Source organism: Mus musculus, chromosome 6, assembly GCF_000001635.26.
Source record: "Mus musculus strain C57BL/6J chromosome 6, GRCm38.p6 C57BL/6J".
In the NCBI taxonomy this organism is placed as follows: Eukaryota; Metazoa; Chordata; class Mammalia; order Rodentia; family Muridae; genus Mus; species Mus musculus.
The window spans coordinates 27198532-27222109 of NC_000072.6; the positions used below are offsets into that span (position 1 = coordinate 27198532).

General features: G+C 38.3%; 1 long non-coding RNA gene across 1 annotated transcript; it reads left to right on the plus strand.

The window, feature by feature from the left end:
* Positions 1-6487: 6487 nt before the first annotated feature.
* Gm38778 lies at positions 6488-19945 on the plus strand. The gene is made up of 3 exons (XR_868825.1): positions 6488-6670; positions 11473-11625; positions 19788-19945. It is a non-coding gene; the product is annotated as a predicted gene, 38778 (long non-coding RNA).
* Positions 19946-23578: the final 3633 nt, after the last annotated feature.

The window sequence follows — 23578 nt, forward strand, 5'->3', positions numbered from 1 at the left end:
AAAATTCTTAATTGCACAGTTAATTTTAAAACATACTGTCTATTATATTACGACAATAAAACCCCTATAATGAACAAATAGATTTATAGTTTGTTTGGAAAATATGCCAGTCTACAAGTATGCGATTAATGTTTAAAAAAAAAAAAAAGAGCTCCCTAGATGTGCTGGTCATTAACCCCCATGACTGCAAATATAAAAATGAAACTATTAGAGATAACCCTATGAAAGCTGCTTTAAGGAAGAACTGAATAAAGATGCATTCAGATCCAGACTCAAAAACAGTTAACCTCTCAGCAAGAAAAACTAAAACTAAATTAAATGCAGAAATCAAGATAAATATCAAAATGTGACGAGTTCTTTTTTTTTTTCTTTCCATTTTTTATTAGGTATTTAGCTCATTTACATTTCCAATGCTATACCAAAAGTCCCCCATACCCACCCACCCCCACTCCCCTACCCACCCACTCCCCGTTTTTGGCCCTGGCGTTCCCCTGTTCTGGGGCATATAAAGTTTGTGTGTCCAATGGGCCTCTCTTTCCAGTGATGGCCGACTAGGCCATCTTTTGATACATATGCAGCTAGAGTCAAGAGCTCCGGGGTACTGGTTAGTTCATAATGTTGATCCACCTATAGGGTTGCAGATCCCTTTAGCTCCTTGGGTACTTTCTCTAGCTCCTCCATTGGGAGCCCTGTGATCCATCCATTAGCTGACTGTGGGCATCCACTTCTGTGTTTGCTAGGCCCCGGCATAGTCTCACAAGAGACAGCTACATCTGGGTCCTTTCGATAAAATCTTGCTAGTGTATGTAATGGTGTCAGCATTTGGATGCTGATTATGGGGTGGATCCCTGGATAAGGCAGTCTCTACATGGTCCATCCTTTCATCTCAGCTCCAAACTTTGTCTCTGTAACTCCTTCCAAGGGTGTTTTGTTCCCACTTCTAAGGAGGGGCATAGTGTCCACACTTTGGTTTCATTTTTCTTGAGTTTCATGTGTTTAGGAAATTGTATCTTATATCTTGGGTATCCTAGGTTTTGGGCTAATATCCACTTATCAGTGAGTACATATTGTGTGAATTCCTTTGTGAATGTGTTACCTCACTCAGGATGATGCCCTCCAGGTCCATCCATTTGGCTAGGAATTTCATAAATTCATTCTTTTTAATAGCTGAGTAGTACTCCATTGTGTAGATGTACCACATTTTCTGTATCGATTCCTCTGTTGAGGGGCATCTGGGTTCTTTCCAGCTTCTGGCTATTATAAATAAGGCTGGTATGAACATAGTGGAGCATGTGTCCTTCTTACCAGTTGGGGCATCTTCTGGATATATGCCCAGGAGAGGTATTGCTGGATCCTCCGGTAGTATTATGTCCAATTTTCTGAGGAACCGCCAGACGGATTTCCAGAGTGGTTGTACAAGCCTACAATCCCACCAACAATGGAGGAGTGTTCCTCTTTCTCCACATCCTCGCCAGCATCTGCTGTCACCTGAATTTTTGATCTTAGCCATTCTCACTGGTGTGAGGTGGAATCTCAGGGTTGTTTTGATTTGCATTTCCCTGATGATTTTTTCAGGTGCTTCTCTGCCATTCGGTATTCCTCAGGTGAGAATTCTTTGTTCAGTTCTGAGCCCCATTTTTTAATGGGGTTATTTGATTTTCTGAAGTCCACCTTCTTGAGTTCTTTATATATGTTGGATATTAGTCCCCTATCTGATTTAGGATAGGTAATGATCCTTTCCCAATCTGTTGGTGGTCTCTTTGTCTTATTGATGGTGTCTTTTGCCTTGCAGAAACTTTGGAGTTTCATTAGGTCCCATTTGTCAATTCTCGATCTTACAGCACAAGCCATTGCTGTTCTGTTCAGGAATTTTTCCCCTGTGCCCATATCTTCAAGGCTTTTCCCCACTTTCTCCTCTATAAGTTTCAGTGTCTCTGGTTTTATGTGAAGTTCTTTGATCCATTTAGATTTGACCTTAGTACAAGGAGATAAGTATGGATCGATTCGCATTCTTCTACATGATAACAACCAGTTGTGCCAGCACCATTTGTTGAAAATGCTGTCTTTCTTCCACTGGATGGTTTTAGCTCCCTTGTCGAAGATCAAGTGACCATAGGTGTGTGGGTTCATTTCTGGGTCTTCAATTCTATTCCATTGGTCTACTTGTCTGTCTCTATACCAGTACCATGCAGTTTTTACCACAATTGCTCTGTAGTAAAGCTTTAGGTCAGGCATGGTGATTCCACCAGAGGTTCTTTTATCCTTGAGAAGACTTTTTGCTATCCTAGGTTTTTTGTTATTCCAGATGAATTTGCAAATTGCTCCTTCTAATTCGTTGAAGAATTGAGTTGGAATTTTGATGGGGATTGCATTGAATCTGTAGATTGCTTTTGGCAAGATAGCCATTTTTACAATATTGATCCTGCCAATCCATGAGCATGGGAGATCTTTCCATCTTCTGAGATCTTCTTTAATTTCTTTCTTCAGAGACTTGAAGTTTTTATCATACAGATCTTTCACTTCCTTAGTTAGAGTCACGCCGAGATATTTTATATTATTTGTGACTATTGAGAAGGTTGTTGTTTCCCTAATTTCTTTCTCAGCCTGTTTATTCTTTGTGTAGAGAAAGGCCATTGACTTGTTTGAGTTAATTTTATATCCAGCTACTTCACCAAAGCTGTTTATCAGGTTTAGGAGTTCTCTGGTGGAATTTTTAGGGTCACTTATATATACTATCATATCATCTGCAAAAAGTGATATTTTGATTTCCTCCTTTCCAATTTGTATCCCCTTGATCTCCTTTTGTTGTCGAATTGCTCTGGCTAATACTTCAAGTACTATGTTGAAAAGGTAGGGAGAAAGTGGGCAGCCTTGTCTAGTCCCTGATTTTAGTGGGATTGCTTCCAGCTTCTCTCCATTTACTTTGATGTTGGCTACTGGTTTGCTGTAGATTGCTTTTATCATGTTTAGGTATTGGCCTTGAATTCCTGATCTTTCCAGAACTTTTATCATGAATGGGTGTTGGATCTTGTCAAATGCTTTTTCTGCATCCAACGAGATGATCATGTGGTTTTTGTCTTTGAGTTTGTTTATATAGTGGATTACATTGATGGATTTTCGTATATTAAACCATCCCTGCATTCCTGGAATAAAACCTACTTGGTCAGGATGGATGATTGCTTTAATGTGTTCTTGGATTCGGTTAGCGAGAATTTTATTGAGGATTTTTGCATCAATATTCATAAGAGAAATTGGTCTGAAGTTCTCTATCTTTGTTGGATCTTTCTGTGGTTTAGGTATCAGAGTAATAGTGGCTTCATAAAATGAGTTGGGTAGAGTACTTTCTACTTCTATCTTGTGAAAAAGTTTGTGCAGAACTGGAATTAGATCTTCTTTGAAGGTCTGATAGAACTCTGCACTAAACCCGTCTGGTCCTGGGCTTTTTTTGGCTGGGAGACTATTTATAACTGCTTCTATTTCTTTAGGGGATATGGGACTGTTTAGAAGGTCAACTTGATCCTGATTCAACTTTGGTACCTGGTATCTGTCCAGAAATTTGTCCATTTCGTCCAGGTTTTCCAGTTTTGTTGAGTATAGCCTTTTGTAGAAGGATCTGATGGTGTTTTGGATTTCTTCAGGATCTGTTGTTATGTCTCCCTTTTCATTTCTGATTTTGTTAATTAGGATTTTGTCTCTGTGCCCTCTAGTGAGTCTAGCTAAGGGTTTATCTATCTTGTTGATTTTCTCAAAGAACCAACTCCTCGTTTGGTTAATTCTTTGAATAGTTCTTCTTGTTTCCACTTGGTTGATTTCACCCCTGAGTTTGATTATTTCCTGCCGTCTACTCCTCTTGGGTGAATTTGCTTCCTTTTTTTCTAGAGCTTTTAGATGTGTTGTCAAGCTGCTAGTATGTGCTCTCTCCCGTTTCTTCATGGAGGCACTCAGAGCTATGAGTTTCCCTCTTAGAAATGCTTTCATTGTGTCCCAAAGGTTTGGGTACGTTGTGGCTTCATTTTCATTAAACTCTAAAAAGTCTTTAATTTCTTTCTTTATTCCTTCCTTGACCAAGGTATCATTGAGAAGGGTGTTGTTCAGTTTCCACGTGAGTGTTGGCTTTCTGTTATTTTTTTTTGTTATTGAAGATCAGCCTTAGTGCATGGTGATCTGATAGGATACATGGGACAATTTCAATATTTTTGAATCTGTTGAGGCCTGTTTTGTGACCTATTATGTGGTCAATTTTGGAGAAGGTACCATGAGGTGCTGAGAAGAAGGTATATCCTTTTATTTTAGGATAAAATGTTCTGTAGATATCTGTCAGATCCATTTGTTTCATCACTTCTGTTAGTTTCAGTGTGTCCCTGTTTAGTTTCTGTTTCCATGATCTGTCCATTGGTGAAAGTGGTGTGTTGAAGTCTCCCACTATTATTGTGTGAGGTGCAATGTGTGCTTTGAGCTTTACTAAAGTCTCTTTAATGAATGTGGCTGCCCTTGTATTTGGAGCATAGATATTCAGAATTGAGAGTTCCTCTTGGAGGATTTTACCTTTGATGAGAACAAAGTGCCCCTCCTTGTCTTTTTTGATGACTTTGGGTTGGAAGTCAATCTTATCAGATATTAGGATGGCTACTCCAGCTTGTTTCTTCATACCATTTGCTTGGAAAATTGTTTTCCAGCCTTTTATTCTGAGGTAGTGTCTATCTTTTTCTCTGAGATGTGTCTCCTGTAAACAGCAAAATGTTGGGTCTTGTTTGTGTAGCCAGTTTGTTAGTCTATGTCTTTTTATTGGGGAGTTGAGACCATTGATGTTAAGAGATATTAAGGAAAAGTAATTGTTGCTTCCTGTTATTTTTGTTGTTAAAGTTGGCATTCTGTTCTTGTGGCTGTCTTCTTTTAGGTTTGTTGAGGGATTACCTTCTTGTTTTTTCTAGGGCATTGTTCCCGTTCTTGTATTGGTTTTTTTCTGTTATTAACCTTTGAAGGGCTGGATTCGTGGAGAGATAATGTGAGAATTTGGTTTTGTCGTGGAATACTTTGGTTTCTCCATCTATGGTAATTGAGAGTTTGGCTGGGTATAGTAGCCTGGGCTGGAATTTGTGTTCTCTTAGTGTCTGTATAACATCTGTCCAGGCTCTTCTGGCTTTCATAGTCTCTGGTGAAAAATCTGGTGTAATTCTGATAGGCTTGCCTTTGTATGTTACTTGACCTTTTTCCCTTACCGCTTTTAGTATTCTATCTTTATTTAGTGCATTTGTTGTTCTGATTATTATGTGTCGGGAGGAATTTCTTTTCTGGTCCAGTCTATTTGGAGTTCTGTAGGCTTCTTGTATGTTCATAGGTATCTCTTTCTTTATATTTGGGAAGTTTTCTTCAATAATTTTGTTGAAGATGTTTGCTGGTCCTTTGAGTTGAAAATCTTCATTCTCATCCACTCCTATTATCCGTAGGTTTGGTCTTCTCATTGTGTCCTGGATTTCCTGGATATTTTGAGTTAGGATCTTTTTGCATTTTCCATTTTCTTTGATTGTTGTGCCGATGTTCTCTATGGAATCTTCTGCACCTGAGATTCTCTCTTCCATCTCTTGTATTCTGTTGCTGATGCTCAAATCTATGGTTCCAGATTTCTTTCCTAGGGTTTCTATCTCCAGTGTTGCCTCACTTTGAGGTTTCTTTATTGTTTTTACTTCCCTTTTTAGGTCTAGTATGGTTTTGTTCATTTCCATCACCTGTTTGTATGTTTTTTCCTCTTTTTCTGTAAGGACTTCTACCTGTTTGATTGTGTTTTCCTGTTTTTCTTTAAGGACTTGTAACTCTTTAGCAGTGTTCTCCTGTATTTCTTTAAGTGATTTATTAAAGTCCTTCTTGATGTCCTCTACCATCATCATGAGATATGCTTTTAAATCTAGGTCTAGGTTTTCGGGTGTGTTGGGGTGCCCTGGACTGGGCGAAGTGGGAGTGCTGGGTTCTAATGATGGTGAGTGGTCTTGGTTCCTGTTAGTAGGTTTCCTACGTTTACCTTTCGCCATCTGGTAATCTCTGGAGTTAGTAGTTATAGTTGACTCTGTTTAGAGATTGTTCTTCTGGTGATTCTGTTACCGTCTCTCAGCAGACCTGGGAGACAGATTCTCTCCTCTGAGTTTCAGTGCTCAGAGCACTCTCTGCTGGCAAGCTCTCTTACAGGGAAGGTGCGCAGATATCTTGTTTTTGGACCTCCTCCTGGTCGAAGAAGAAGGCCCAAAACAGGGCCTCTCTCAGAAGCTGTGTTGCTTTGGCAGTTCCCAGAAGCTGTCAGCTTCTGTGGTGCAGACTCTCACCTGTGCAGACTAAAATCCTAAGTTCCAGGGAGTCCTGGAACCAAGATGGTGACTGCTGCTCCTGAGGCTGAGGCCGCCTCCCGAGCCAGGCGGACACCTGTCCTCTGGTCCGGAAGGTGGCTGGCTGTCTGCGGCCCGCCAAGGGTACTGCCTCAGCGGCTCTGTGCTTCCGCCTGTCCCAGAAGCTGTCCAGTTCTCTGGCGCACCCTCTAACCTGTTCAGACTAATTTCCTAGGTCCCGCGGAGTTCCGAAACCCAGATGGCGACCCCTGCTCGTGACGAGTTCTTGAAACAGCATTTAAAGTCCCTTAAAATATAGGAGAAAAGTTGATCATACTTAAGAAACATACGTTTTGGTAAGTAGGACCAATGGCATGAGCAAGTTTAGAGCAATGATGTAATACTAGTAAAGGATATGATACAAAAAGTATACATTGGCTGAAGCAGGGCAGATATTGCTCCTCTGAGTGGGCAATGTTTGCTTGTCATTTACTACTGTGGAGCTGAGTTCCATGCATGACATAAACTAATCTGCCCCCAAACTCACTGTGTAGTCAAGTCACGTCTGAGCTCACAGTCCTCCTACCCCAGGCGCCATGGATGCCAGAAGTATGGACATGAGCCCATAATACATTTTGCTGTTGAACACTACACTTATGAGTCAATAAAATCAGATAATAATTCAGATAGGTCATTATTATCATTTTTTACTAAAGGAAATATACAGGAATCCTTAACCATTATTCTACTTTTTTTTCTAAAAATATAACTATTATATCTGGGGTTTCAGGTGTTAAAAATCACCTACTAATGATTCTGCCCAGGAAAATTCAATTCTGCTTTAAGTTGAAAATAATAATGCCAGCTGTCATTTCTTTCCACCATAGTCAACTCAACGCTGAGAAGACCACTTTCCCCATCAAGGGAAAAGGAATTTGAGTACTGGGCTGGCACTACTTGTTTCTGTTCTCACTAACCAGGTGTCCAACATTCAAGGAATTCATTTACCCTCAAAAGTACAATTAAACGAAATTACTAGATACCTTAATGGAAACCCTAAGAAGTTAGTAGTCTTACTGACATTCAAGAATATTGAGGAGGGAAACATGATATCATTCTCCATGTGTTCAGTAAGAATAATTTAACAACATGGAAGACCAAGTCATACAGCAATACAAGGCAGAGATCAGGGTCTATAGCAAGCTTCATTTGGGCATTGACAAGGGGGTGTATTAAGGGACTGGCTTCACAGATGCAAGGAGCAAAGTAAAGTCTGAGACACTGTTAAGATAGTTTTGTAAATTATGGCTATTGAGATAACATGGGCAAAATAATGATGTTTACCAATCAATATTTTGCAGGAATGGTAGGAACTATTTCTGGAAGAGAGATTTCAGGAATGAATTTCTAGATAATCGTTTTGACTCAAAGCATATTCAGTTTGAGATCAAATCGGTCATCAATTTGTAGATATTCACCAAGTGGTTAAGGAGTGTAGTGATTAATTCTGGATGTCATGTTCACTAAAATGAGGAATACTCAGAATCTTGCTAAAGTATTTATCTGGGTGTATCAGTAAGGGTGGTTCCATGGGTAGCTACCATACAGATCAGTGTACTGAGGCAGGTACCCCAAATGAAAGTGGAGCCAATTAAAATAAGCAGAAAACCTGCTAGCCCAAATAGAAACAGAAGGAAAAAATAATCATTGCTCTAATATCCGTTCTTATTTGTTGTTGTTGCTGTTGCTGCTGCTGCATTTTGGTTTTTGTAGTTGTTTTGTCACTGTGTTCATTAGGGTTTCCATTTCTGTCAAGAGACACCATAACCAAGGCAACTTTTATAAAAGACAACATTTAATTATGGCTGGCTTATGATTATCATCATGGTTAGAGTATGGCAGTACCCTGGCAGGCACAGTGCTGGAGTTGCTGAAAATTCTACATCTTGTTCTGAAGGTGAACGTGAGAAGACTGTCTTACAAGCAGCTAGGAGGATGCTCTCAACCTCCCCCAACCCCATCACACACACACACACACACACACACACACACACACACACACACACAGAGTGAGACACTTCCTCCAATAAGTCCATACCTCTCAATGGGTCAAGCTTATTCAAACCACCACATTCCCTCTTTTTCACTGTTTGTTTGTTTGTTTGTTTGTTTGTTTGTTTGTTGGTCTGTTTGTTTGCAATGCTGCAAGTTGAACCTAGAGCTCACGTTAATCAAGCACTCTAACCCTAAGCAACACTCTCAGGCTATGAGTGTGTTGTTTATTTTTGTCCTTGCCCATAGATACCAGACTCCAGATTCTTCAGCACTGAACACAGATTTGTACAGACCTTTAACCTTTGACTGTGGCTGCTTCATTGATTCCTCTTTGACTGGGGCTCATAAGTCTTTTCCAGCATCCTGGTCTGAGTGGCTGCTATTTTCTCTTTCTCTGCAGCCTGCCCAGGGCCATTGTGAAGGTATCAAGCCCCCGACTGTGTAAGCCAAGATAAGAAATCACCTCTCATAATTACATCTGCATCCTACTGGTTCTGATCCTCTAAAACATGTTGACTAATACAGTGGGTTGGTGGCTCAAGTAACAATTTAAGAATGAGCTCTACACCTGAGACACAGCAGTATAAAAGCAGCTTTTATGTTCATAACAACAAACAAGGAAACAACAATCACAAATGTTCCTCTTTGCTGTTTCTAAAGCACATTTATACAACAATACCTCATAAACTTTACATAGTGAAATCAGAGCCCAGGAGCCCTGAAATGCTCCAACAAAAAGTACTAAATACTGTTCTGCTGGGTTCTTTCCTACTCTCCTTTCTACTCTGTATTTCTGGGAACTCAAGCTAGTGGATCCATGCATCAACCATAAGCTTTCCCTGGGGGCTTACAGCTCTGAACTTGTAATGTGGAATGCCTCCCTGATTTCCTCCCAGGATTTAGCTCAGAATTTGCCTGACAGTAGCTTCCTTTACAACGCTACATTTAGCAGAACATCCCTGTCCTTTCATTTCGCATCATTCCAGACCTAATCATTTTCCCTGAAGCCTGTACAAAGTAAAATTCTGCCTCCATTATTTAATCAAAACCGATCTTGTCAAGGTCACCAGTGACTGCATACTACCAATTCCAAAGCTAGATTCAATGACATCATCATCCTTCCCTTCCAGAAGCACTCGATGCGGTTCATGCTTTCAAACTTTCTTTACTGGGTCTCTCAGAGCGATTCATCATTGTATTCCTCCTGCCCCACTGATCTGCATTTTAGTATCTTCCCCGAGATTCTCCCTTTCCCAGAGCCAGTTCTCAGCGTCTGGTAACTCTGCTCTCCCTCTTCCCTTCACTTCTCTGTCTACACCCAGTTTAATCCATCTATCATGTTGATCAAGATTTTTAAGCTAACATAAGTAATGGAGAGGAACAGTTTAAAGGATAAACAAGCTATTGTGGAGGTTTCAGTCCTTGGATTGCTGGCTCTGTCTGGAGACAATGAAGAAGGAGAACATTGTGGTGCCATGAGACCTGCAGCCAGCAAAAAGAGAGGTACAGGAAAGACAGGCGAGGAGTAAAGAAAGGAACACATCCATTGTATTGATCTAGGTTCTGAAGATGACCTATCATCTGCCAAAATAATGTCACCAACTTGGCACCTCCGGTACCAGGCGAGCCTCCATAAGTCATTCAATTGGGGTATACCTACCACATAAAATCCCAACTTTAGCCATAATTTGTAAACAGACAATTCCTATTTTTACAACTGAAGAGGCAAATTTTTCTCAATGAAAATGTTTAATCGAATATTTTATGTTATGTCTTATTCCTACTTCCCACCCAGAATTCTTCATATACACAATATATCATATATATCAAGAATACATCATATACCTTGATTCTTAAAAAGTTCTTTTTTCTCCTACACTCTACAAACAGTTTCTGCCTTTTTTTTTTAACCTGTAAAGGCAACATCCACATTTACTACGTTTCACACTTCAAAAAACACTGGAAGTAGGGAATATCGCTATTAGATCTTTTCTTCCATTACTTACTCCACTAAAGTCCTTTAGGTGTACATTCAAACTAATATTCCAGATCTCAGTTTATCCTTCTACTCAAAATCATCATGAGAATTGCCACAAATTACTGACATGCACTTTCTGGTCTCTCAGGTTTACCGTCACCATATTTATTGTACACATGTGTGTATGCATTTGTACATTCTTCTAAAATATTCTCCCGAAGACCATGTCTCTTGGCAGCAAAATGTTCCTGTAAACAGCAGTTTTCAACCTCTGGATTTCAACACCTTTAGGAGGTTGAATGACACCTTCACCTAGGTTGCCTAAGTCATAGGAACAGATATTTACATTATGATCTATAACAATAGCAAAATAACAGTTATGAAGCAGCAACTAAAATAATTTTATGGTCAAGGTTCCCACAATATATTAAATTATATTTAAATTATATTAAATTATATTAGAAATTATATTAAAGTGTCACAGCATTAAGAAGGTTGAGTACCACTGCCATAGAATTTAGTGTGAATGTAAAAACTTAGTATGCCTTCAAGACCTATAAAATACAAATATAATTTTTTAAGCACTCCCTGCCACCCATCAATAGGTCCCCAGGAAAGTAAACATAAATTCTTATTTTAAGACTTTATTGGCTATTCTAGTTTGCTATCCATAGCTATAGTTTCAGATATAGCTATCTATAGTTATGGTAAAATGTTGTCCAATAACAACTTATAGGGGAAAGGGCATATTTGAGATTACAATTTACTGTATTCTCTATTCCTGGGTATGTCTGGGTTTGTGTCAAGTTAACAAACACTAACCAGGACAATCTACTCCTTGTCCAATATGACAGAAAAATATATCACATTAAACCAAAACTCTTTAGGGATGTGAATGCACATACCTTTGATTATAGAACTTGAGAGGCAGAATCAGGTGAATTTCTGCAAGTTCAAGACCAGCCTGGTCCACCGAGTGAGTTCTAAGACTGGCAGAACAACAAAGGTAACGCCTGTCTAAAATTTAAAAATAAATTAAATTTTAAAAGTTATTTAAACTATAACTTTTCCTTTTTTCGTTTGGTTCAGTGATTGTCTATCACACAATTGTCCTTTTCTTGGCAGACATCCCATCCATGGTTCTGTCATCTCCAATATCCAGGATTCAGTACTGCAACTAAGCCTGTAAAATCTCAAGTGATCTCTCCTGACGTCATACTACCAACTCTCAACTGATCTCCATGACCACTTTAACTGCATGCCACCAAAACCAGTACAGTAAGGAAGACTCTTACATATTACTTGAGTTCAGCTGTCAGGTTAACAAGCAGCCTAGGCTCTCTCTAGACCACAATAGATACTATGTGCTAACCCTGAAGAAAAAATTTCCATGTTTCACTTCAGTGATGCTGGTTTCGAATTAATCACAGCTCGTTGAATTGTTCAGCCCTAGATAACCAGGAACAATTGACTCAATAGGATAAAAGATTAACAAATTCTGAATCGAGATTATCACTTGAGCAGCCCTGAGAGAGTCTGCTTCCTTCTGAAATCTCACAACTATTCCTCCATCACCTGCATTTCTCTCAGCACTATCTTCCTAGTTCCTACCAAAGAGCTTATTAAAGGCTGGAGACTCGATGATTTTCCAGCTCAAATTTGCAAACACTTCCACAATTCTCAAGTAGCAACAACAAACTGACAAGCATGCGTACACACACACACACACACACCTCCATGAGTAGATATATCACCGTAACTTTGCCATATTCTTTGGTACCAATTTATGTTTTAGTTTTCTTTCTATTGTTATGTCAAGACACTATCCAAATGCAACCTGGGGAAAGAAGGATTTAACTCAACTCACACTTTCAGGTAAGAGTTTACAACTGAAGGAGTTAGAACAGGAGGCAGGTACTCAAGGTAGGAAAATGGAGGCAGGAACAGAAGCAGAGGAATGCCCCTAATTGGCTTTCTTCCCCTGGCTTGATCATTTTTCTTTCTCATATAGTCATAGCTTCCCTGTCCCAATCTGGAACTGCTCACAGTGGGCTGAGCCCTTCTGCATCAATTAATAGTTAAGAAAATGCCCTACACATGTACCCATAGACTAATCTGAGGATATAATTACTCTCCTAAGATTCTCTTCCCTTTAGTTGTGTGTCAAGTGAAAGAACAACTTCTTTCAAGAATTCATCTTGTTCATTTCTGAAGTAAATTTATGTCTCAAATTAGAATAGTCTAGACCATCTCCACAGAATGCCATTTCTATTCCATCTCTTCCTGACTTTCTTGACCTCTAAAACACTTACTAGCAACTGACTTTTTATTATAGATTAATTTTGCCTCTTGTGAACTTTACTCATTGTGGCAGCAAACGATTTCTTGATTTGTACACTAATTTGTCACTCATACCCAGAATTATCTTTCCCACACACAGGATTTCTTAAGGCAGAGAGTATACAAGAGCTGCTTATTATTAGTGTGACTTGATATAATGGATGGAATGAAACAGGTGACTTTATCAATTGATAATTGAGCTCTGTTGACTACACCAAGGGCTGTGATACAACAGAGGAACTTGAGCCAGAGGAAGAGATTATAATGGTGATGGTGTTAAAGATGAAGCATTGGTACACTAAAACAGAATTTGTGAAAGCAGAATTTAGTACTTTCCTTAATATTACAACTACTGATTTCATCTCACACTAGAGTCTTACATCTGAAACTAAAACATATTAAAGGTAAAAAAAAAAATTCTTAAATGTGTCTCATTCAGGGCCAGCCTTTTTTTTTTTTTTAAACTAGATTATCATGATAAACCTGTCTTCAGGTTAAAACCTTTTCTAAATGGAAAATAAGGCAAGATGTAAAGCTTCAAGTACTCTGTTCTGGCGAGCATCTTACAAAGGACTTGGAGATATTTATTTGTATTGCTGTACTGACTTACAGATACAGAAAACAATCATCAGTATACATAAGCGAATCTATGACATCTTCTCTAGGGAGTGTTGCAGATTTTGGTGAATTTCTCTATGCAGAAAAATTTAATATGAATTAATATGAATAAAGAAAGAGTACATATTACTGAGGGTATGTTACCAGATTAAAATGAATAAATGTATCCTAACTTATAACCAAGCTGTTTTGCATTGACTTCTTGCCAATACATTTGACTTTACAGTGAGTGAGTCATGAGCTTCTCTTGCTGTCAAGCAAAGTGAGCCCTTGGAGCATTTTCATAATCTGCAGTTCCGCCCATTCTGGATAAACTCCAATACCTTTGTTGCTACTGAGAGACGAGACATTGACTTGATAAATATCTGTTATCCTTGGTAACCAAAATGACAGTGACGTAAGGGAAAGGGCCAACTCTTCATAGCAGTAATCTGTTTTTCCTCTTCCAAGTATACATGTGCCCACCTCTAACGTTAGCAAAAAAATTATCTATGCCTAATTACATTGAGATGACAAACGCTGATTTAAAAATAGTTGATCAATGCATGTTTCAAATGGCCAAAAAGTATTTACTGAATTTGCCTAGGATTTGCTTCTTACAAAATTATTGTCATACTCCAGAAATATTTCATTGAGACTTTGTCTTTCATTCCCAGCGAATATTTTGATGCAAACCTGTAAATATAGATATAACTAAGGCAACTTGGTTGGCTAGAAGACATTTTAGGTCTCCTGTCAAGATAAGACTGTTCCAACACTATTTTTAAATCTACTTGTCAGACAAGTCCTATTCCATTTGATCTGGCACTCCGCATCACATTATTAGATTACATTATAGCTCAAACTTGTCATTTGGGGGAAAGAGAAGCAAATAACATTATAATTCAATGCAACCTGACTTGCTTTAGATCAAAGACTGGTTCCTAGCAATTTCTGTAATTAAGGAAATATCTATAAACATGAGACTTGCAATATGTAATTTGAATTCAGCATGGGCCATGTTCTCCTGGTATGTGTAGAAATGTGTCACTTAATTTTAAATGAATAAACATGACTTTGGCAACACAGCACTTGTATTAAAGGAGACGTGCTGAATATTCTTTAAAAGTGTATATACTTTGTAAGTTCATATACTAAAAGGATGCTGTTGACAGTCAGGTATATAGGTTCTTACTTCATTTACCTGGCTTGTTATTACAAATGAATATAATTGATCCTGAAGAAGAGAAGGAAATAACTTTGCCTGTAACTTAGAGTAAAATCCCTTACAGGAAATCACGTTTATGTCTTCAACAGAGATAACATTTTTTCCATGAAATTCAGGGTATTTTCTTTCCAAGTGGTATTGGAGTGGAATTTTTAGGAGAAGAACATCATGAAACATGCATTATTAACGGATTTTCCCCTGTGTGTATGATTTTAATATGTTTTAATAGAAATAGATTAAATCACCTTCCCCTTTCCATTCTACCTTCCATACCTTTCTCACTATTTCCCTTAGAATTGCTGCCATGTCCCCTGAAAGAGGCTATCATGTTCAGGTGATAGCCTCTTTCAAAATGAGCTAAAATATTTAGAAATTATAGAACATACAAAATACCAAATCTAAATTAATTAAGCAAGGAATAAGAAAATATAATTTTAAAGGTTAAAAATTTGCAGAATGTTCCCAGAAATGAAGAATAAACAAGACCATGAAGAACAACAAAGTCTTAAAATAGTAAGAAAGTAATGTAAATTTAAGAGAACACAATAAATTTTCAAGTTGACTAATAAAAGTTAGGCTACATAAGAAGCATTTAGATTATGAGAGTGCCCACAAGAACCAAAGGAATGGAACAGGGAAATGAATTGTAAAATTTGTTTTTAAAAAATTCCAAAACTAATAAAATAGATTTCAAAATGCTATAATTTCTGCCCACTAAACATGTTATTTTAGAATCACTAAAATCTAAATATAAATCTACCAAAATTACTGGATTTAAGAGATAGTATCTCTAGCTGCATATGCAGCAGAAGAAAGCCTAGTCAGCCATCATTGAGAGGAGAGGCCCCTTGGTCTTGCAAACTTTATATGCCCCGGTACAGGGGAATGCCAGGGCCAAGAAGTGGGAGTGGGTGGGCAGGGGAGCAGGGTGGGGGAGGGTACAGGGAACTTTTGGGATAGCATTTGAAATGTGAATTTAAAAATAATAAAAAAATACTTGTGAGCTAATATAAAAGAGATAGTATTTGAAATATTTCAAGAATCTTGGCAAAGAGAAACTGTCAGGATATTCAGTGAATCAGGTCAGTTTCTCCTATCCAGTGGGAAGTAGCCTTCTGCAAGCCTGGGCTGAGCCCTCTGACTTTGACTAGTGGGGCAAGCAAAAATGAAAATCAAGTAGGAATCATGCTTAGCCTCCTGGTGGCTTGTGCCCTCTCCTGCTTCTCTTGGAATCCTAGAACCCTTGTGAGGTAACTCAGGTCAGTGTGCTAGAGATGGCAGATGATTGGGTCAGTCATCCTCACCAAAGCTGTAACATCAAGAGCCAGACACAGGAGAAACATGCCCATGGACTAAAAATTCAGCAGTTTGTGTTCCAAAAAGGTTGATAAAAGCTGATGGGTGCAATCTATGAAACAATTTGATATACAAGTCTCTAAAGCTCCCCCAAAAGTGGCAAAAAATAAAACAAATAACAAACAACAACAAAATCAACTAAAAACAAAACAAAACAAAAAATAACAAGATACTTCAAGGATGGATTTGATTCAGAGCAAAGTTGTCATATAAAAACAATAGATAAAAAGAAAGAATGAGGCACCTCACCAATATTATTAATACCAAAATGTTAGCTGAAAACCCTTTTTTAATGTGATTATTGCAGCCAATGAGTAGTTAGTGTATGCCAGCAGTAGACTAATAATGATTTATATCTCGTATCAAATTAGTGAACCTAGACATTTCATTCACAGTGGTTAGTAGCATAAACTAGAACAACCAAGCATAGCCCTCAGCCCAGAAAGAGCAAAACAACAACAAACACAAAACCATACACACACACACACACACACACACACACACACACACACACACACTACAAATTGCCTTACTGTCAAAGAACTGAAACTGAGTGTATTCAAATGTTGGTCTCATCTGTCAAATGGTGAGGAAAAAATACAGAAATGGTCTAGGAGATCCCATTATCTCCAAGTAAATCTCCATGGATGGTAGAGCATGGAAGAAGTCACTAGGGTAGTGACTTACCAATAATGTTTATAATTGCTGTGACCAAGTATATGGCAAAAAGCTACTTAAAGAAAGAAAGAAAACTCTGGACATGAAGAGATAGCTCAACATTAAGGATAGTCTTTTGCAGAGAATCAGAGTTCAGAGGAAGCCAGAACCCATGGTAGACTGCTCAAAACTGCCTATAACTCCAGCACTAAAGGAACCAATATCTTCTCCTGATCTAGGTACATACACACACACACACACACACACACACACACACACACACACACACACACACACACATACACACACACACACACTCACTCACTCAGATAAGTAATTAAACAAACATTTTTGTCAGTCCTGTCTTATGCGCGTTCGCAACCGGCCAGGAAAGACACAGCAAGCCAGAATCTTCTGCGGCAAAGCTTTATTGCTTACTCAGGAGCAAGGGAGGAAGAGCTCGGCAGAAAGAGGCAGAGAGGAAGAGAGAGAGACGCAGAGAGATGCAGAGAGAGAGGCAGAGAGAGGGGCAGAGAGGGAGAGAGGCAGAGAGCAGAGGAAGAGAGCAGAGGAAAAGATGAAGAGAAAGAGACGAAGAGAAAGAGACGAAGAGACGAAGAGAGGGAGTGCCAGAACCCCATCCCTTTTAAGGAGAATTATCCTCCGCCTAGGACGTGTCATTCCCTGATTGGACGCGTCATTCCCATCGGCCCAGTTGTCATCACGAGAAAGGCAGAGCACATGGCGGGAAAACTGCCCCTGCACATGTGCAGATTATTTACTACTTAGAACACAGCTGTCAGCGCCATCTTGTAATGGCAAATGTGAGTGCGGCTCCCCACAGTCCTGTTCCATGTAAGTAATATTATTCAGACTGAGAAGATATGTAAGATAATTTATGTATATACATATAAGCATTCAATAATAATTAGTAAGAGAGAGGCCATGAATTTGAAGGAGAGTGAGGAGGGCTATATGGGAGGGATTAGAGGAAGGAAAGAGAAGAGATAAGTAATGTAAAGGAGTGTTTTTATTAATTTGTTGTGACTTAATTTGACTCACATTGTAAAGAGATGCATCTCAATAGGGCAGGAAACACATAGTGGTTACTCACATAGGGGTGGATCAGGATGAAGTAAAGGCTAAACCAGTGCCCATCTCCTTTCTCCATGCTTTCTTTCTTCAAGCCAAGACCCCATCCAATGGGATGGCCCCAAACCCAATCAGGTTTGATCTTCCTGTGTCAATTAAAGGTCAATATAAACAACCTTGGAGTCAAAAGCAGAGAGCTATCTATATAACTGGCTGTTTCAACCTAAGTAAATTCCACAATGAAGATTGCCTATCAGGGTGATAATAGACATAGCCCAAATCTACCAAAAATATTGAACCAAGAGTAGAATTAGAGGAAATTGGAGTAAATAAGATGGCTCACTGAGTAGAGACACCTACCACTAATCCTGAAAGCCTGAATTCAAGACCAGAAACTACATAGTGGAAGGAGAGAACCAACTTATGCAAGCTGCCCTCTGACCTCCACACATGCTCTATGGTGTCTGTATGGACACATACACATACATATTTTTGAATGCAGAAAACTGTATGAATACTTTTAAATAAAAGTGGACACAATTGAACACAGAGACTAAGCACCCTCACTTTACAAATGCATAGTCAATGACCCCTTGCTTAGAAGGTTATGAAGTTTGGACTATTTTCAAGGCTTTACTCTACTTAGTATATTATTTGGGTGATAAAATGGTAAAGAAATGTAGAAGTCTGACTTCTCAATGTAAAAATAAAAAGGTTACTCAGTACAAGTGGTCTTAGGATAACTCCTTTGTATTCTTACTACATCTGTGCTTTGTTGTAGTATAAAGCCAAAACAGAGAGGTGATAGATTATTTTTGGACAGGACATGAAACTAAATCTGAAACTGTTATTTGAGTTTAAGGTCTTTTGGTTTTTTTGTTTATTTGTTTGTTTGTTCATTTGTTTTGGTTGGGGTTTTTTGTTGTTGTTTTGTTTGGTTTTTTTTTGTTTTGTTTTTGTTTTTGTTTTTTGGTTGTTGGTTTGATTGGTTGGTTTTTGTTTCTCTTTCCTTTCAGGCGTAGGTAGCATGATCCTGATGCAGGGGCCTGACACCAGGCTCACACTTGACATTTATACACAGCTTTTTTTTTTTTAATCTGTGTTTGTAATGGCTGGAACAGACATAGACATGTAGCAAAAGTCACTAGGTTGAGTTAATTCATTTCTAAGCTCAAAGATTTTTATATCACCTATTTTTTAATTTAAATATCCCCTATAAAAGAATATATCAACTGAGGAAAAATATGTTTTTCAAGATTCATTATGTCAGCCTGGTGATTTGAACTTTCACTATGAGGTTGTCAATAAGTTGTGTTACAAATTCGTAGTTGCTACTTCTATACAGTTTTTACTTGTCTTATATAATGCCACATTTGATTGCTATATTAAAAGAATCAATCATCCCTTTTACTAATTTTAGTTATTTTAAATGAGCTATGGTGCCATGGGTCCTGACATGAACCTTTAAAAAAATTATGAGTGAAATCCTGGTGAATATACACACAGGAGAGTGGTAAATTATTACCAGATCATATCTAAAATATGAATTTTCTTATCCTGGGGACATCAGTATTATAGCCACTGTTCCCTGGTTCTTAAAAAAAATCAAACAAAAATAAGGAGCAAAATATACTGGTAAATATGAACATCTTTTGTTTATTTCCCACACTGAAGCTTAGCACTAGAAAATAATGTTTCCAGGTTGCAACTAAAATAGTTTCATTCCTTAATAGCCTTGAGCATAGACTAACTTTCAATTTACCACTTCTTAGAAACAAAGAGACTGGAACATAAATGAAAATTACATGAAAAAAAATGAAAAGAAAATGTCAGAGAGTATCTTGTCATAGAAACTTTAAACAAACAGGGAAATCAAAACAAAACTACAATACAAGATTGTTAAAATCACTAGAGCCATTGAGGAAACAATTAGGGTAAATGGTACCCTGAAGGAGAAGAGGGGCTCTACGAAGGAGAGCAAGATAAGCCTCACATATTCAGCTTTTTCTGATCCTCTCAATGATTCACTTATATTTAGATATAGGCTCTGGTGTCAGAACACATATGAGGTCAATAAATTTTGCTCTCTACAGAGAAGAATATAAAACATAGAAAAAGAATACATAGGAAACATACATAAGAAGTTTAAAATTATCTTGTTGACTTGAAGGTGCATCAAGGCCAGCATACAATGTGGGAAGACTGCTCTTCTGTAAGCTGTTGGTGCCATTTTTTTCCATTTTAAGTGAACTTTCTGTCACAATTTGTCTGGACCACATGTGTGAAAACGGTCAACTCATGGAATTGTGATGCTGGGAAGAAGTCAAAACCAACTGAATGCCAGAACTCTAGGGTAGGTTTTGTTGATACAGGATGGCATATTGTCCTGACTGTATAACACAGGGTGTGGAGATGTTTAACTTGTGCTTCTAATTTTTTAGAATTTCCACTTCTGTCTATTGGTTGGACAGAGGCTGGTGACCCCTATGGTAGCATTGGGGAGAGGTTGGAAGAGGCTGAGGAGGAGGGTGACTCTAGAGGAAGACAATCAGTTTCAACTAACCTGGACCCCCAGGATCTCTCAGACACTGAGCCATCAACCAGACAGCGTACACCAGCTGATATGAGGTCCCCATATACAGCAGAGGACTGCTGGGTCTGAGTTCATTAAGAGATGATACACCTAACCCTCAAGAGACTTGGGGTCCCAGGGTGTGGGGAGGTCTGGTGGGATGGGATTGGAGGATGGGGACTTCCTCTTGGAAATGGAGGTGGGGAGGAGAGGGGTGATATGGGTTGTGGATAGGTCAGAGGGTGGACTGGGAGGGGGATAAAGTCTGGGTTGTGGGAAAAGATTGAAAATAATAAAAAAGAATTTCCACCTCTGATGTCTCATCACCATAGCATCTGCAGCATCTCCCTCAAGGTTCAAGTGCATCATCAGAGTGGAAGCTGCAGCTCTTTGTCATGTGGAATCTCTAAGTTCTATCCATCAAAGTTAAAGATCACTCCACAGTGGCATCTTTGCCAATCATTTGTTTATTTAATAAAAGTGGTCAGAATTCTATTTTAAAATCTTGGAAATACCACTTTCTTACTAAATTTATATTTGAGATGCACCTAAGGCATTCATCATTCTTGGGCTTCCTTAGGTTTTTCTAAAACAAAACAAACAAACAAACAAACAAACAAACAACAATTACAGTTAGAAATGAAACCATGTTTTACCCTGAGCACTCAAGACAGGATTTTTTTCAGTGAAACAAGCTCATCAAATTCTTTGTAAAACATTTAGTTCACTTTATAACATTAAGTGCACTTCAGGGTCATCTGGCTTACTCAATTCACAGAATCCATAAGTACTGAGGTGGTGAGCTAGGACAAATGACAAAAAGCTCTCTGATCAAATTACAGAGTAGCCTATCAGGTAGGGAAAAGTCAGAGGGATCAAGGATAAAATAGTCATCATATCTTTGGTCCCCAGGCATAGTGCAGAGGGTATTAAGGAGACAGATAAGAACAGAGGCTTATCACACACACCTAGCAATAGGAGCTGAATAAAAATGATGTAGATTAAGAAACTATTATCAATGTGTGCCTAAACAGATTTATGTTTTAATACTAGGGATGAGTTCTCAATGTGTCTTGTTTATATTTGGGGGGAAATTTATCGCATAAGAACTTTTTGGTCATGGGGTTTAATATTCTTTTCTATTACTGAAAACATCATTTGCATAAAGTATGTTGATTACAATTCTCCTCCTTCAACTTCTAGAAGATCCAACCTTTCCTGTATGAAACTCTCCCACACACACTTTTCTGTTTCTCAAACAAGCATCTAAAAAAAACAAAAGAATTAGTAAAAAACTAAACCAGAAGAGGACAAAACAAACAAACAGAAGATAAAGCCAAAGAAAAAGCACACAAAACACACAAATACAGAGACATTAGTCAAACAAACTGTCGTTGGTTTTATTCTGATCCAACAACTCAGGGCAAGTACTTTGACATCTTTGAGTTTCATTTTCTAAATGGGAAAACTAAAGAAATTGGATGATCACTATCCCTCTCCCCTACTTCTTATCTTCTGTCCTAACTTCCTATCCCCCCTCCATTACTAGTATTTTTATTATGCCCAATGCCCCTTCACCTGTGTTCCACTACTCCTTAAAATCCTTACTCTCAATGGACCCTTTCTAATGTCTTGGCTTAAACAGCTACCCAAATTTAAGTAAATAACCTACAGTTTGAAACCATAGTCCACATGTAAGAGAAAATGTATGGCAGGTAGCCTTCTGAGTCTGGGTTACCTTTATAGGAACTTACCATTTTATAAATATAAACCATGGGATTTTATAAACTACACACACACACACACACACACACACACACACATATTGGAACTTTTGAACACACACAATTTGCATTACCCTCCATAGTGGGAGTAGGTAATTAATGCTGCTCCTTCTATATGCCACAGGATACTAAACAAAAATCCACGTACCAGATATAGCATACTTCAAGTTGGTAAGCATAGGCTCTCATAGATTCCAAAACAATACAGACTATTATTGTCAGTACTGTTATTCACCAGAACTTGATGGCAAAACACTATTGTTTAAAATACCATACACTGGAATAGGATACTTTCCTGGTTTCTTTGTTTCAACCATACTCACTAGCTTTTTTTGTTTTTGTTTTTGTTTTTGTTTTGTTTTTGAGACAGGGTTTCTCTGTATAGCCTTGGCTGTCCTGGAACTCACTTTGTAGACCAGGTTGGCCTTGAACTCAGAAACCCACCTGCCTCTGCCTCCCAAGTGCTGAGATTAAAGGCCACCACCGCCACCGGGCCATACTCCCTATCTTTAATCATGGATTGCTATAGAAGTGATGGGGGAAAGTCCTAAATAGTTTTACCCACCTTTGTAAGCTCTATGGTACAAAGATTAACCTAGTTGGACATATCCATTGGTGTAGTAGCAGGATTGCTGTTATAGGGGTTGTGAATACTTTCTGATTAGGCTTAAGGCCTGCTCAAAGGGAATGTACACAGACCTGGTACTGTAAGAAACCATGGTTGGGAAAGTCATAGGCGCTGTATAGGATCTACTACTTCTGCTATATTTCTAAATGAACATAGTATTAAAGTGTCTTCTAAGTGCTTACCTTTATATCCTTAGATAAGTACAGCTATCAACTCTCATTGAAGAATCTTCTTTTTGGATTCAAAGGCATTCAACATAGAGATTCATAACTGATGAAGAATAAATTGCTGTAGAAGGTTTAGCATTAATGAGGCATCTATATCATCATATTCTCTTCTTCCAATGTTCAGGAAACTTCAAGAATGAGAGAGCACCACATTATAAAAGCCAGATGTTTGAGAAGACTATAACAAAACAGTATCCTAGACTGTAACAAAACAGTGTCCTCTGGAAATAACAAGGTCCCATCGTTACAGCTACAAGCCTTGTAAGTGATAAGTCAGTCAAAAATCCATACAGATGGGAAAGCTTTCCCTTTGGTTTAGGAGATATTTGTAGATGATTAATGGAATAGAAGAGGACATCAGGTTTTTCAGGGATTTGACCTTAGTAGATTGCCCAGGCTCCAGTGGATGTCCCTATATTTATCCATATATTGGCAGAAGTAATTGGACACAGTGGGTTAAAAGCAAGTCTACATGGAGATGAGTGGGCAATGTGTTGGGGAGGTCTGTAGAAAGTTACAGTGAAGTAGTAGGATTGTAGGATTAGAATGTTATCAAAATATATTACCTACAAATATGAACTCAACAAATAATTAAAAATATATTGCAAAACAAAATAAATTGCTATTTCCTTAAATATTCTGTGATGCTTTGAAATTAGCTGATTTTTTTATACATTCTGGGGCCTTAGTTTGCTATTTGAATGGATGTTTCTGATAAATTTATAGATATGTTTCTTTGTGTTATCTTAT